Consider the following 13,627-nt stretch of genomic DNA (forward strand, 5'->3'; position numbering starts at 1 on the left):
ACAGTAAATTTGTTCTATATTTCCATGCATATGTTTTGCCATTCATATAGTACATAAGCATAGGAATGGCGGCCATTTTGAATATAAAAATGAGCTTTAAATGCTAAATGAACCTATGTGAAATGAAAATTAGCTTGCAAATGCAGATGGAGTAACTCTAGGAACAGAAATGTACAAAGTTTGGTGGAATAATTGGTCATATAATGCACATTATTGTGTTTATCACGGCCGAATTAGCATATCTGGCGGCCATTTTGGATTTTTGCATTTTGCCGAAAATGCTCAAGGTTACGCGAGTGGCATCAATCGGATTTGGAATCAGCACCCTCGAATTGACAAGAAACCATCAAAAAACATTGTATATATCAAAAAACAAGGTTGGGTGCCTTCTAGCCTGGACTAATTGCACGAAATGATAAAAAGAGCATTCTAACTTCCAACCCAATGCCATGGAGTTCAGATACACCGTTATCTTGTGATTTGAGTACTTGATACTGTACTCACATGCGTTTTCATACGCGCACGAAGACGTTTATTGCCCAATGTTACTCCAGCATTGTACTAGGTGTTAACTACGTATCAGATAAAGATAACACTGTCACTGATGTACTGTGATTGCTGAATAGTGCTCAATTAAGTTGGAAGTGATTTGAATATTGAAGCATAGTTCAGTTTCATTAAATCCATGGCTAACTTTCAAGTTAAGTTCCAGATTTCGGTCAAATTCTAACCCTCTGTACAAAACTTAGATTTTTACACAGGAACCTATGAAGTGTATGTATGTGTGTTTACAATGAACAATGGACATGAATAGGCTACCACCTTTTCAGAGCTCTGCTGACTAGCCTGCTCCTGTCATGGTCTCTTGCTCCAGTGCACATGAATGCTTTATTGATAATTCACGATGGATTGCCCTGGGCACTGCTAGTCTGAGTTCATGGTAAATGTAAAATGCATGCACATGAAAAAAGTGAGCTCATGCTTCCACCTGCTTGCATACACTACATTTCAGGATGAATGTAAGACTAGCTGCGATAGTGGAGTTCCCCATGAATGAGTGATAAAGCATTCAAACACGGCCATTCCCATACACACCAAGGACTCCTGAGTAAAGTTAAAGTTTTGTACAGAGTGTTGAAAATAAAGCGGAATCTTAACCCAAACTTAAAAAATACTCTTGAATTTAGCATTTGTTTAGTGAAACTGATTATGCCAACATTTTCAAAATACCTCTAATAAAATTCAGCTATTGCCCATATCAGTGTCAGAGTTATCTGATGTACAGTTTTTAAACTGTTATGGATCAAAAGTGGGATTTTTTTGTTTTTATAAACACCTAGTTTGATAGCTGTCTTTATATCATGATTAGATTAAACATATAACTACTACAGGACAGACCACTGCAATTTCCTGATGCAGGGTCCTACTTTTTTGTGATACATTGATGACAAAATTGGTGAAACTGCTATGATGGTAAAACGCATCATTATTTTTAAACACTGTATGGGCACTTAGGGTGAAAAATAAAGACTTTCTGACAGCTAAACCAGCTGTAAACGTTGATTGTAGCTAGGATGCCCTTAAACACGAGGTTACAGTATCCTATGACCAATGGATAACTTTAATTTAAAGATTCACTTTGATAGCGCAGATAGAAAATTTCTAGGTGAATTCTTAAAACTTGCCTTCACAAAACGTGCTTGTATACCAGGCAGAATATTGTGACTTTACAGCAGATACTCTGTATTGACAAACGGAATCATGTTTAAACAAAACAAAAAAAAAAAATCTAGAAGGAATCAAGGCATAACATATCCGTCAGTCATTTCAGTGATGATCTCCAACCCCTAAATTACTGAAATAGCCCTGTAAGTAAGTCGAGGAACACATGTATTGTTTATTGCAATCATAAATTTAATATATTGTTATGGGATTATGGTAGTATGGGTCATTCAGGCGATGCAAAATTGGATCGGTAACCATCGTAGCATTCGCAAAATTATGATGAGTATTTTTTACTTGTATACATTTGCTGCCTACATGCAAATGATGATACATCAAAAAATTATCCCCCCCCCCCTTTTTTTTATTAAAAGGAATGTGTACTGCCTTACTTTAATGCTGTATTTTGTGTGCTATAGGGAAGGAGACTTCGGTTGAAAGAAAAATAAATGTTTGTCAAGCTAAAGATTAATTCGAATCCTTCTTTTTTTGAGACTGCAACTCATAGGCGCTTCTGGAAAACATTCTGTTTCTTAAACCACGTCTAACATTTATAAAAATATTTATGGTAGAAATGCCATTAGCAAAGTTTGACAGAAAATCTCAAGCTTTATGACGATGTAAATTTTATGACAAAGTTATGGTATTTTTTTTTCTTGCAAATGACCTGTATATAACTCTGTGCATGTAGTAGCCTTGGCGCAAATTCCTGTAAGACCAATAGGGGTGGTGCCTGCAAGCTAGCTTACCAATTCTTACTGAGGCCGAGACCTGTTCACGGGAAGAACAGAAACAAGGACGGATGAAAGATCAATAGCAACGGAAGAAAAAAATGAGGATAGAAGCAAGGACGGAAGGAAAGGCGAATTATAATGAGCAAGCTCGGGGCGCGTATTTTGCTTTCAATTATCAGCAATACTTGTCCCAAAAAGGGAAGAGAGCTCCATCATATACATAAGTTGCAATACTTTTAAGAGGTAAGCCTAGATGCCCTTTTAAAAATATTTTAGTATGAAACGCATAATTCTTGCCAGCATTCCCCAGGTTCAAAGATCGTTTTTCGTACAAGTTAAGCTTTGGACAGCTTACGACATTCCGCGCATAAAGGTTTAATTCTGATGGACGACTATTCGGTCCATGCACAAAATCTATGTAATGTATGTATGTATGTATGTATGTAGCATTATATATATATATATATATATATATATATATATATATATACGGAATAAATCAATTCGAATTATTGATAAAAAAAAAATCACCGTATCGTCATACACCATGAGGAATGCAAAACTAATTATTTTATTACAAAACCAAAATAGAATACAATGTATATTGGTAATCATTAAGCTTGTCAGCATGTTTTAAACTGTGCTTAGGAGATGAAAATATACTTTTTATCGAATCCTAACTCAAACTTTGTCTACATGGCTGAACGCAACCGCATTCTAGCAGCATTCGACTCCAATACCCCTCGCAAGCAGAACGCCAACACTACAAGCGACATGGCTCGGATGACGGTGAGAACCGACCTTCCACCTGCCCTGAAAGTCAAGCGCAGTCAGCTAGCGAAAGTGGCCTACAAGATGAGGAGGGAGAAGAATCTGTCGACAAAAATATCTGTCACAGGTACGGAAATAGTGCTCTTTTTCAAAGAGAAAGGTTCAAAGAAGTGGGAATTGTACTAAGATTAATCCATCGAAATTGGTATTATGTATGTCTTGCAAAGCTACTCAAAAGCATAAGTCTGAACTCATCAGAAATTGTCATTAATCTGTAGCCTGAAATTGTCTGAAAATTGCAGATCTTTGCGATTTTAGGCTTGTGTACTACCGATTATAAAAACTGTCACATTTTGATACCTTTAATATTACACCGCACATTTTTGAGTAAGTTATATACGTGTTTATGTGGAGTGTAAACGATGCATGTGCATTAGATTTACAGAACCTATCTGACAATTCATGTAAACCGTATGTTTGTAGACTCCGGATTTTTTAATTGTACCGAAGGGACGTACAAATAGGCCGATAATGTTCAGTTGTTATAATAATGATGATGTACAAAGGATGCAGGTACTCCACACTTTGTAATATGTATCACAAATACTATCTTTTAATGTATGTATGGTTACATTTCGTACGGCATTTTTTTTTTCTTCGTCGAAGGTTACTCATATAGCATTTCTCTATGTACTAAATTTGACTGTACGCCCTAAGGTTCAAGCTTAGTCAAGACGACATTTTTTAAAGAGGTATGCCTGCTTGTATTGTGCTTGTTTACGATAACACAAAAATCAAAAGTACAGGTGGTGGCAGTGTTAGTTCAGGCGCAACCTCCGGTTCACTCAGTAATGTCGTGGAATAGAATTTTTTGTTCAATGTACAATGCATACATATGTATGCACTTACTGTTGTGTTTCGTACCCGTTTTTTAAACGATGTTCAAGTTCACATTCCTATCAATGCTTCAGTTCCTGTCAAAACATGTCCGTGAATTCAGCTATGTCATTTACCCTTTTGACACAGTTTGTAATGCATATAGTGCTATGCATATACAAGGTCAATCATCCCTAGCGGTATGCGTGAGTCACCCGAGCGAGTTATTCCATGTACGCCATTTGTTATGTAATTACACACACACGTTTTTCTTTCATCTGGCGAGGTACTTTATTCAGCTCTGTTTTCCTGATTCACCTATCATGAATGTCTTTCAAATCCGAAGGTTTACTCCTCCATTATGGTAACTAATGGAGAGAGCAGTGACTTAATGACCAGTCGTATGGACATGCATTATGGTGATGATAATGAGATCTCTGATTCCGATGTTATAAAAAGGTTAAACAAACAAACTCCAGAATTTGACTTGTCTTATGATGAAAATGATACATTACTGCGAGGTAGAGGTTCCGACTATATTTCCCCTCAGGACATATGTACACGTGATTTTTTCAAGATGGAGAACAACTTTTCTATTCTTCATTTCAATGTACGAAGTTTGTATAAGAAACTTGATCAACTGAAGACATTTTTGAATTTACACAATGTGGATTTTTCTGTTATAGGTTTGTGCGAAACGTGGCTGTCTGACGTGTCATCTCCCCTAGTTCATTTGGATGGATATTCTCTTGTGTTTAATAATAGAGTAAATAAACATGGAGGGGGTGTCGCTCTTTATGTTCAGAAAGGATTCAATTTTGATTTGATTCAGAATTTATGTCATATGACTGAAGATTTTGAAAGCATATTTATTGAAATCGACGTACCAGCTGGAAAGAATATTTTGATTGGTGAGATTTATAGACCACCAAACTGTAATCATACTGCTTTTTTTGATGTACTGAATTCCGTATTGAATTCTGAGTCTTTGCATAATAAACATTGTTTTTTAATGGGGGATTTCAATCTTGATTTACTGCAGTATCACGAAAAGCCCTGTTGCCAGGATTTTGTGGACACTATGTTTTCATATGCTTTTACGCCGTGTATAACTAAACCTACCAGAATATTTGATTCAGCGTATACAATTATTGATAATATATTCACTAATATTCATTATCCAACTGATCAAGGTATAATAGTTTCGGATGTGTCTGATCATTTCCCAGTGTTTGCTTCCAGTCCATTTATACTAAATCGCTTTAAGCCTGCAACTTGGGAAATGAATTCTACAGCTCGTGTTATGTCTGAACAAAATATTATAAGATTTAAGGAAAGCCTGTTAAATATTGATTGGTCAGTGGTTCTCAATGCGAATGAGCCTAATGATGCATATGATAAGTTTGTTGATCTGATCGCTCCTCTTTTCTCTTTTCATTTTCCGATAAGATCACAATTTAGATCAAATTATAAAAAGATACCACGATCCCCCTGGATATCGAAATCTTTGTTGAGGTCTATCAATAAAAAAAATAAGCTGTTTTATATATTCAAGTCTCAAAAAACTGATGCTGCAAAAAGCAAATATACTAGTTATCGTAATGTTCTTACTTCTGTGTTGCGTGAGGCAAAAAAGAAATATTTTTCTTCACTGTTTCTTCTCCATGAGAAGGACATTAAATCCACGTGGAAAGTTATTAATAATGTTCTTCAGAAGAAACGAAATAAATCGGATATCCATAAGATTTGTGTAAATGACATCGAGTTAAGAGATGATAATGAAATCTCTGAAGCGTTTAATTCATATTTTGTGAAGGTTGGATCTAATTTAGCTGATGTTATTCCGGAAACGGATATACCTTTTTCTACGTATTTAAGTCATCGCAATAATCAATCTTTGTTTTTATGCCTGTATTAGAATCCGAAATTGTTGACATTGTAAATAATCTTAAAGCCAAAAAAGTACTGGTTATGATGGAATTTCTAATTATCTTCTGAAATATGTTATACATGAGGTTGTTGTACCTCTCGGTAACCAGACCAGCTGTGTTAGGACTCTGAATGATGGCCTCCTTAATGGTGGCTGTATAAACTAACTCCACTAGAGGTCTTTTTAACATATATGTGGTGACATTACATTCACTTCACGGAGGAAGTTTGCAGATGATCTTGCCTTTACGTCTCATAGAAAGTCCTTGGATGACATGAGCCGAGTATACTGACCCATCTCAAGACAATAGTGATGTACTTCATCTTCTGGAGACTTTGCCCCAACCTTTATTAGATTATCATCAGACCCATGCCTTCCATCTTAGTAACCATCTTGTCAACGCTATGTTCAAGGTAGCCCTCTGTGGCAAGCCTTCCAAGCATAGGCTAAGGAAGTCCACCCTCCTTCACTGGCACTCGATCACTCTCCCTCACACTGGAAGGAAAGGATGGCAAGTGTCACCAGTGCCATCAACGCATACCCTGACCTTCCAAACACGATAGCAGGGGGGGGGGGGGGGGGCATTTCATGAAGCGTTTTGTCTGACAAATTTGTCTGACAAATTTGCTCTCAGCCAATTAGATGCAAGGATTTTATAGCTTATAACAGTTTGTCAAAAAGAAAAGATCTGACAAAACACTTCATGAAATGCCCCCTCGAACAACCTGCCATCAATGCGCCTGAAATCCCACAAGCCTAGATTTCCCTACTGTAACTTGAAAGCTTTGACCCCAAAACAGGTTGGTACAGATGCTGGTCTGATGTCATCTCTGATACCACCCAAGTTACCTACAACACTGTCTCTGGCCTGGCAACAAAGCCACAGGGCTTCAACGGGTGGTGATCAAGCAAGTCTTCATGTCTTCATCCTGTTTCTATGGCAAATAATCGCCCTCTGACCCCTGAGGAAGTGCTGAATATCACCAGATGTGGTTGCAATTAAAACAATTGCAGGACTAATATGCATCTTTAGCCTGAGAATTCTGCAAATTTGGGGCTGATGTCGCCTGCTGCTAAACATACAATTAAAGGGTTCTTTAAAGACAATAAAAATGACAGTTTTAGTTTTAAGACAAGACTGAATGAGATCATGATGTCAAAGTGTATAATTATTATCAACACCTGGGAACTGTGAAGGAACTGAAAGAGGTATCTCACATTGCTCCTTGGTTGATGTTTAATGAACAGTTTGTACGGTATTGCATTAGGACAGTTTCGTTTATGCCTTCAACAGTTTTTGTTGTTGTTTTAATTCAAGAAGAAAATCAGGTTTGCTCGATAATATCAAGGCGGCACTTCTATATTAAATCATATTAAAGTGATGGAGATTATGATCCATTTCGAACTTACCTCAGGACTGCTCCCTCCCCCCCCCCCCCCAACTCCTTGCTGGAAAAAAAATCTACAATGTAAAGGGTTTTTAGTTGTGTCATTAATGTCCGATGTGTTTTTGTCTGCAACCATGTATCTCTGCACTTACTGTATAGGATTTTTCTGTAGTTTGTTAATATGGTTTTAGGGGAATGCATAATACAAGCTTTGCTTTCTAGCTTCCCCTCCATTTTCAACTTTATTTGATAAATACCATGTATCTAGGCTCCTTAATATATTGTGTTTGTATTACATTTTTATATTCAACCGGCATGTACAATGTGATGGTATATTGATTCCTTGCGAGACGTTTAGTGAACTTATATTGTTGAGACTTTTGTTGAGACAAATGAAATATATAAGAAATTGTGTTCAACATCGTAAGGTTTATGAATATTAAATGCTTATATATGTAGGCCCCCTATATATTGTAAGTGACACCCAACATATTGCACATGCAACACTTTATGATAGCGTAGGTACGGGACTGGAAATACAGTAAATTTGTTCTATATTTCCATGCATATGTTTTGCCATTCATATAGTACATAAGCATAGGAATGGCGGCCATTTTGAATATAAAAATGAGCTTTAAATGCTAAATGAACCTATGTGAAATGAAAATTAGCTTGCAAATGCAGATGGAGTAACTCTAGGAACAGAAATGTACAAAGTTTGGTGGAATAATTGGTCATATAATGCACATTATTGTGTTTATCACGGCCGAATTAGCATATCTGGCGGCCATTTTGGATTTTTGCATTTTGCCGAAAATGCTCAAGGTTACGCGAGTGGCATCAATCGGATTTGGAATCAGCACCCTCGAATTGACAAGAAACCATCAAAAAACATTGTATATATCAAAAAAACAAGGTTGGGTGCCTTCTAGCCTGGACTAATTGCACGAAATGATAAAAAGAGCATTCTAACTTCCAACCCAATGCCATGGAGTTCAGATACACCGTTATCTTGTGATTTGAGTACTTGATACTGTACTCACATGCGTTTTCATACGCGCACGAAGACGTTTATTGCCCAATGTTACTCCAGCATTGTACTAGGTGTTAACTACGTATCAGATAAAGATAACACTGTCACTGATGTACTGTGATTGCTGAATAGTGCTCAATTAAGTTGGAAGTGATTTGAATATTGAAGCATAGTTCAGTTTCATTAAATCCATGGCTAACTTTCAAGTTAAGTTCCAGATTTCGGTCAAATTCTAACCCTCTGTACAAAACTTAGATTTTTACACAGGAACCTATGAAGTGTATGTATGTGTGTTTACAATGAACAATGGACATGAATAGGCTACCACCTTTTCAGAGCTCTGCTGACTAGCCTGCTCCTGTCATGGTCTCTTGCTCCAGTGCACATGAATGCTTTATTGATAATTCACGATGGATTGCCCTGGGCACTGCTAGTCTGAGTTCATGGTAAATGTAAAATGCATGCACATGAAAAAAGTGAGCTCATGCTTCCACCTGCTTGCATACACTACATTTCAGGATGAATGTAAGACTAGCTGCGATAGTGGAGTTCCCCATGAATGAGTGATAAAGCATTCAAACACGGCCATTCCCATACACACCAAGGACTCCTGAGTAAAGTTAAAGTTTTGTACAGAGTGTTGAAAATAAAGCGGAATCTTAACCCAAACTTAAAAAATACTCTTGAATTTAGCATTTGTTTAGTGAAACTGATTATGCCAACATTTTCAAAATACCTCTAATAAAATTCAGCTATTGCCCATATCAGTGTCAGAGTTATCTGATGTACAGTTTTTAAACTGTTATGGATCAAAAGTGGGATTTTTTTGTTTTTATAAACACCTAGTTTGATAGCTGTCTTTATATCATGATTAGATTAAACATATAACTACTACAGGACAGACCACTGCAATTTCCTGATGCAGGGTCCTACTTTTTTGTGATACATTGATGACAAATTGGTGAAACTGCTATGATGGTAAAACGCATCATTATTTTTAAACACTGTATGGGCACTTAGGGTGAAAAATAAAGAACTTTCTGACAGCTAAACCAGCTGTAAACGTTGATTGTAGCTAGGATGCCCTTAAACACGAGGTTACAGTATCCTATGACCAATGGATAACTTTAATTTAAAGATTCACTTTGATAGCGCAGATAGAAAATTTCTAGGTGAATTCTTAAAACTTGCCTTCACAAAACGTGCTTGTATACCAGGCAGAATATTGTGACTTTACAGCAGATACTCTGTATTGACAAACGGAATCATGTTTAAACAAAACAAAAAAAAAATCTAGAAGGAATCAAGGCATAACATATCCGTCAGTCATTTCAGTGATGATCTCCAACCCCTAAATTACTGAAATAGCCCTGTAAGTAAGTCGAGGAACACATGTATTGTTTATTGCAATCATAAATTTAATATATTGTTATGGGATTATGGTAGTATGGGTCATTCAGGCGATGCAAAATTGGATCGGTAACCATCGTAGCATTCGCAAAATTATGATGAGTATTTTTTACTTGTATACATTTGCTGCCTACATGCAAATGATGATACATCAAAAAATTATCCCCCCCCTTTTTTTTATTAAAAGGAATGTGTACTGCCTTACTTTAATGCTGTATTTTGTGTGCTATAGGGAAGGAGACTTCGGTTGAAAGAAAAATAAATGTTTGTCAAGCTAAAGATTAATTCGAATCCTTCTTTTTTTGAGACTGCAACTCATAGGCGCTTCTGGAAAACATTCTGTTTCTTAAACCACGTCTAACATTTATAAAAATATTTATGGTAGAAATGCCATTAGCAAAGTTTGACAGAAAATCTCAAGCTTTATGACGATGTAAATTTTATGACAAAGTTATGGTATTTTTTTTTTCTTGCAAATGACCTGTATATAACTCTGTGGCATGTAGTAGCCTTGGCGCAAATTCCTGTAAGACCAATAGGGGTGGTGCCTGCAAGCTAGCTTACCAATTCTTACTGAGGCCGAGACCTGTTCACGGGAAGAACAGAAACAAGGACGGATGAAAGATCAATAGCAACGGAAGAAAAAAATGAGGATAGAAGCAAGGACGGAAGGAAAGGCGAATTATAATGAGCAAGCTCGGGGCGCGTATTTTGCTTTCAATTATCAGCAATACTTGTCCAAAAAGGGAAGAGAGCTCCATCATATACATAAGTTGCAATACTTTTAAGAGGCAAGCCTAGATGCCCTTTTAAAAATATTTAGTATGAAACGCATAATTCTTGCCAGCATTCCCCAGGTTCAAAGATCGTTTTTCGTACAAGTTAAGCTTTGGACAGCTTACGACATTTCCGCGCATAAAGGTTTAATCTGATGGACGACTATTCGGTCCATGCACAAAATCTATGTAATGTATGTATGTATGTATGTATGTAGCATTATATATATATAGTATATATATATATATACGGAATAAATTCAATTCGAATTATTGATAAAAAAAAAATCACCGTATCGTCATACACCGATGAGGAATGCAAAACTAATTATTTTATTACAAAACCAAAATAGAATACAATGTATATTGGTAATCATTAAGCTTGTCAGCATGTTTTAAAACTGTGCTTAGGAGATGAAAATATACTTTTTATCGAATCCTAACTCAAACTTTGTCTACATGGCTGAACGCAACCGCATTCTAGCAGCATTCGACTCCAATACCACCTCGCAAGCAGAACGCCAACACTACAAGCGACATGGCTCGGATGACGGTGAGAACCGACCTTCCACCTGCCCTGAAAGTCAAGCGCAGTCAGCTAGCGAAAGTGGCCTACAAGATGAGGAGGGAGAAGAATCTGTCGACAAAAATATCTGTCACAGGTACGGAAATAGTGCTCTTTTTCAAAGAGAAAGGTTCAAAGAAGTGGGAATTGTACTAAGATTAATCCATCGAAATTGGTATTATGTATGTCTTGCAAAGCTACTCAAAAGCATAAGTCTGAACTCATCAGAAATTGTCATTAATCTGTAGCCTGAAATTGTCTGAAAATTGCAGATCTTTGCGATTTTAGGCTTGTGTACTACCGATTATAAAAACTGTCACATTTTGATACCTTTAATATTACACCGCACATTTTTGAGTAAGTTATATACGTGTTTATGTGGAGTGTAAACGATGCATGTGCATTAGATTTACAGAACCTATCTGACAATTCATGTAAACCGTATGTTTGTAGACTCCGGATTTTTTAATTGTACCGAAGGGACGTACAAATAGGCCGATAATGTTCAGTTGTTATAATAATGATGATGTACAAAGGATGCAGGTACTCCACACTTTGTAATATGTATCACAAATACTATCTTTTAATGTATGTATGGTTACATTTCGTACGGCATTTTTTTTTTCTTCGTCGAAGGTTACTCATATAGCATTTCTCTATGTACTAAATTTGACTGTACGCCCTAAGGTTCAAGCTTAGTCAAGACGACATTTTTTAAAGAGGTATGCCTGCTTGTATTGTGCTTGTTTACGATAACACAAAAATCAAAAGTACAGGTGGTGGCAGTGTTAGTTCAGGCGCAACCTCCGGTTCACTCAGTAATGTCGTGGAATAGAATTTTTTGTTCAATGTACAATGCATACATATGTATGCACTTACTGTTGTGTTTCGTACCCGTTTTTTAAACGATGTTCAAGTTCACATTCCTATCAATGCTTCAGTTCCTGTCAAAACATGTCCGTGAATTCAGCTATGTCATTTACCCTTTTGACACAGTTTGTAATGCATATAGTGCTATGCATATACAAGGTCAATCATCCCTAGCGGTATGCGTGAGTCACCCGAGCGAGTTATTCCATGTACGCCATTTGTTATGTAATTACACACACACGTTTTTCTTTCATCTGGCGAGGTACTTTATTCAGCTCTGTTTTCCTGATTCACCTATCATGAATGTCTTTCAAATCCGAAGGTTTACTCCTCCATTATGGTAACTAATGGAGAGAGCAGTGACTTAATGACCAGTCGTATGGACATGCATTATGGTGATGATAATGAGATCTCTGATTCCGATGTTATAAAAAGGTTAAACAAACAAACTCCAGAATTTGACTTGTCTTATGATGAAAATGATACATTACTGCGAGGTAGAGGTTCCGACTATATTTCCCCTCAGGACATATGTACACGTGATTTTTTCAAGATGGAGAACAACTTTTCTATTCTTCATTTCAATGTACGAAGTTTGTATAAGAAACTTGATCAACTGAAGACATTTTTGAATTTACACAATGTGGATTTTTCTGTTATAGGTTTGTGCGAAACGTGGCTGTCTGACGTGTCATCTCCCCTAGTTCATTTGGATGGATATTCTCTTGTGTTTAATAATAGAGTAAATAAACATGGAGGGGGTGTCGCTCTTTATGTTCAGAAAGGATTCAATTTTGATTTGATTCAGAATTTATGTCATATGACTGAAGATTTTGAAAGCATATTTATTGAAATCGACGTACCAGCTGGAAAGAATATTTTGATTGGTGAGATTTATAGACCACCAAACTGTAATCATACTGCTTTTTTTGATGTACTGAATTCCGTATTGAATTCTGAGTCTTTGCATAATAAACATTGTTTTTTAATGGGGGATTTCAATCTTGATTTACTGCAGTATCACGAAAAGCCCTGTTGCCAGGATTTTGTGGACACTATGTTTTCATATGCTTTTACGCCGTGTATAACTAAACCTACCAGAATATTTGATTCAGCGTATACAATTATTGATAATATATTCACTAATATTCATTATCCAACTGATCAAGGTATAATAGTTTCGGATGTGTCTGATCATTTCCCAGTGTTTGCTTCCAGTCCATTTATACTAAATCGCTTTAAGCCTGCAACTTGGGAAATGAATTCTACAGCTCGTGTTATGTCTGAACAAAATATTATAAGATTTAAGGAAAGCCTGTTAAATATTGATTGGTCAGTGGTTCTCAATGCGAATGAGCCTAATGATGCATATGATAAGTTTGTTGATCTGATCGCTCCTCTTTTCTCTTTTCATTTTCCGATAAGATCACAATTTAGATCAAATTATAAAAAGATACCACGATCCCCCTGGATATCGAAATCTTTGTTGAGGTCTATCAATAAAAAAAATAAGCTGTTTTATATATTCAAGTCTCAAAAAACTGATGCTGCA

Source organism: Diadema antillarum, unplaced genomic scaffold (genome assembly GCF_040938485.1).
Source record: "Diadema antillarum isolate AM-2024a unplaced genomic scaffold, OU_Dant_1.0 seq00001664_RagTag, whole genome shotgun sequence".
NCBI classification, from domain to species: domain Eukaryota; kingdom Metazoa; phylum Echinodermata; class Echinoidea; order Diadematoida; family Diadematidae; genus Diadema; species Diadema antillarum.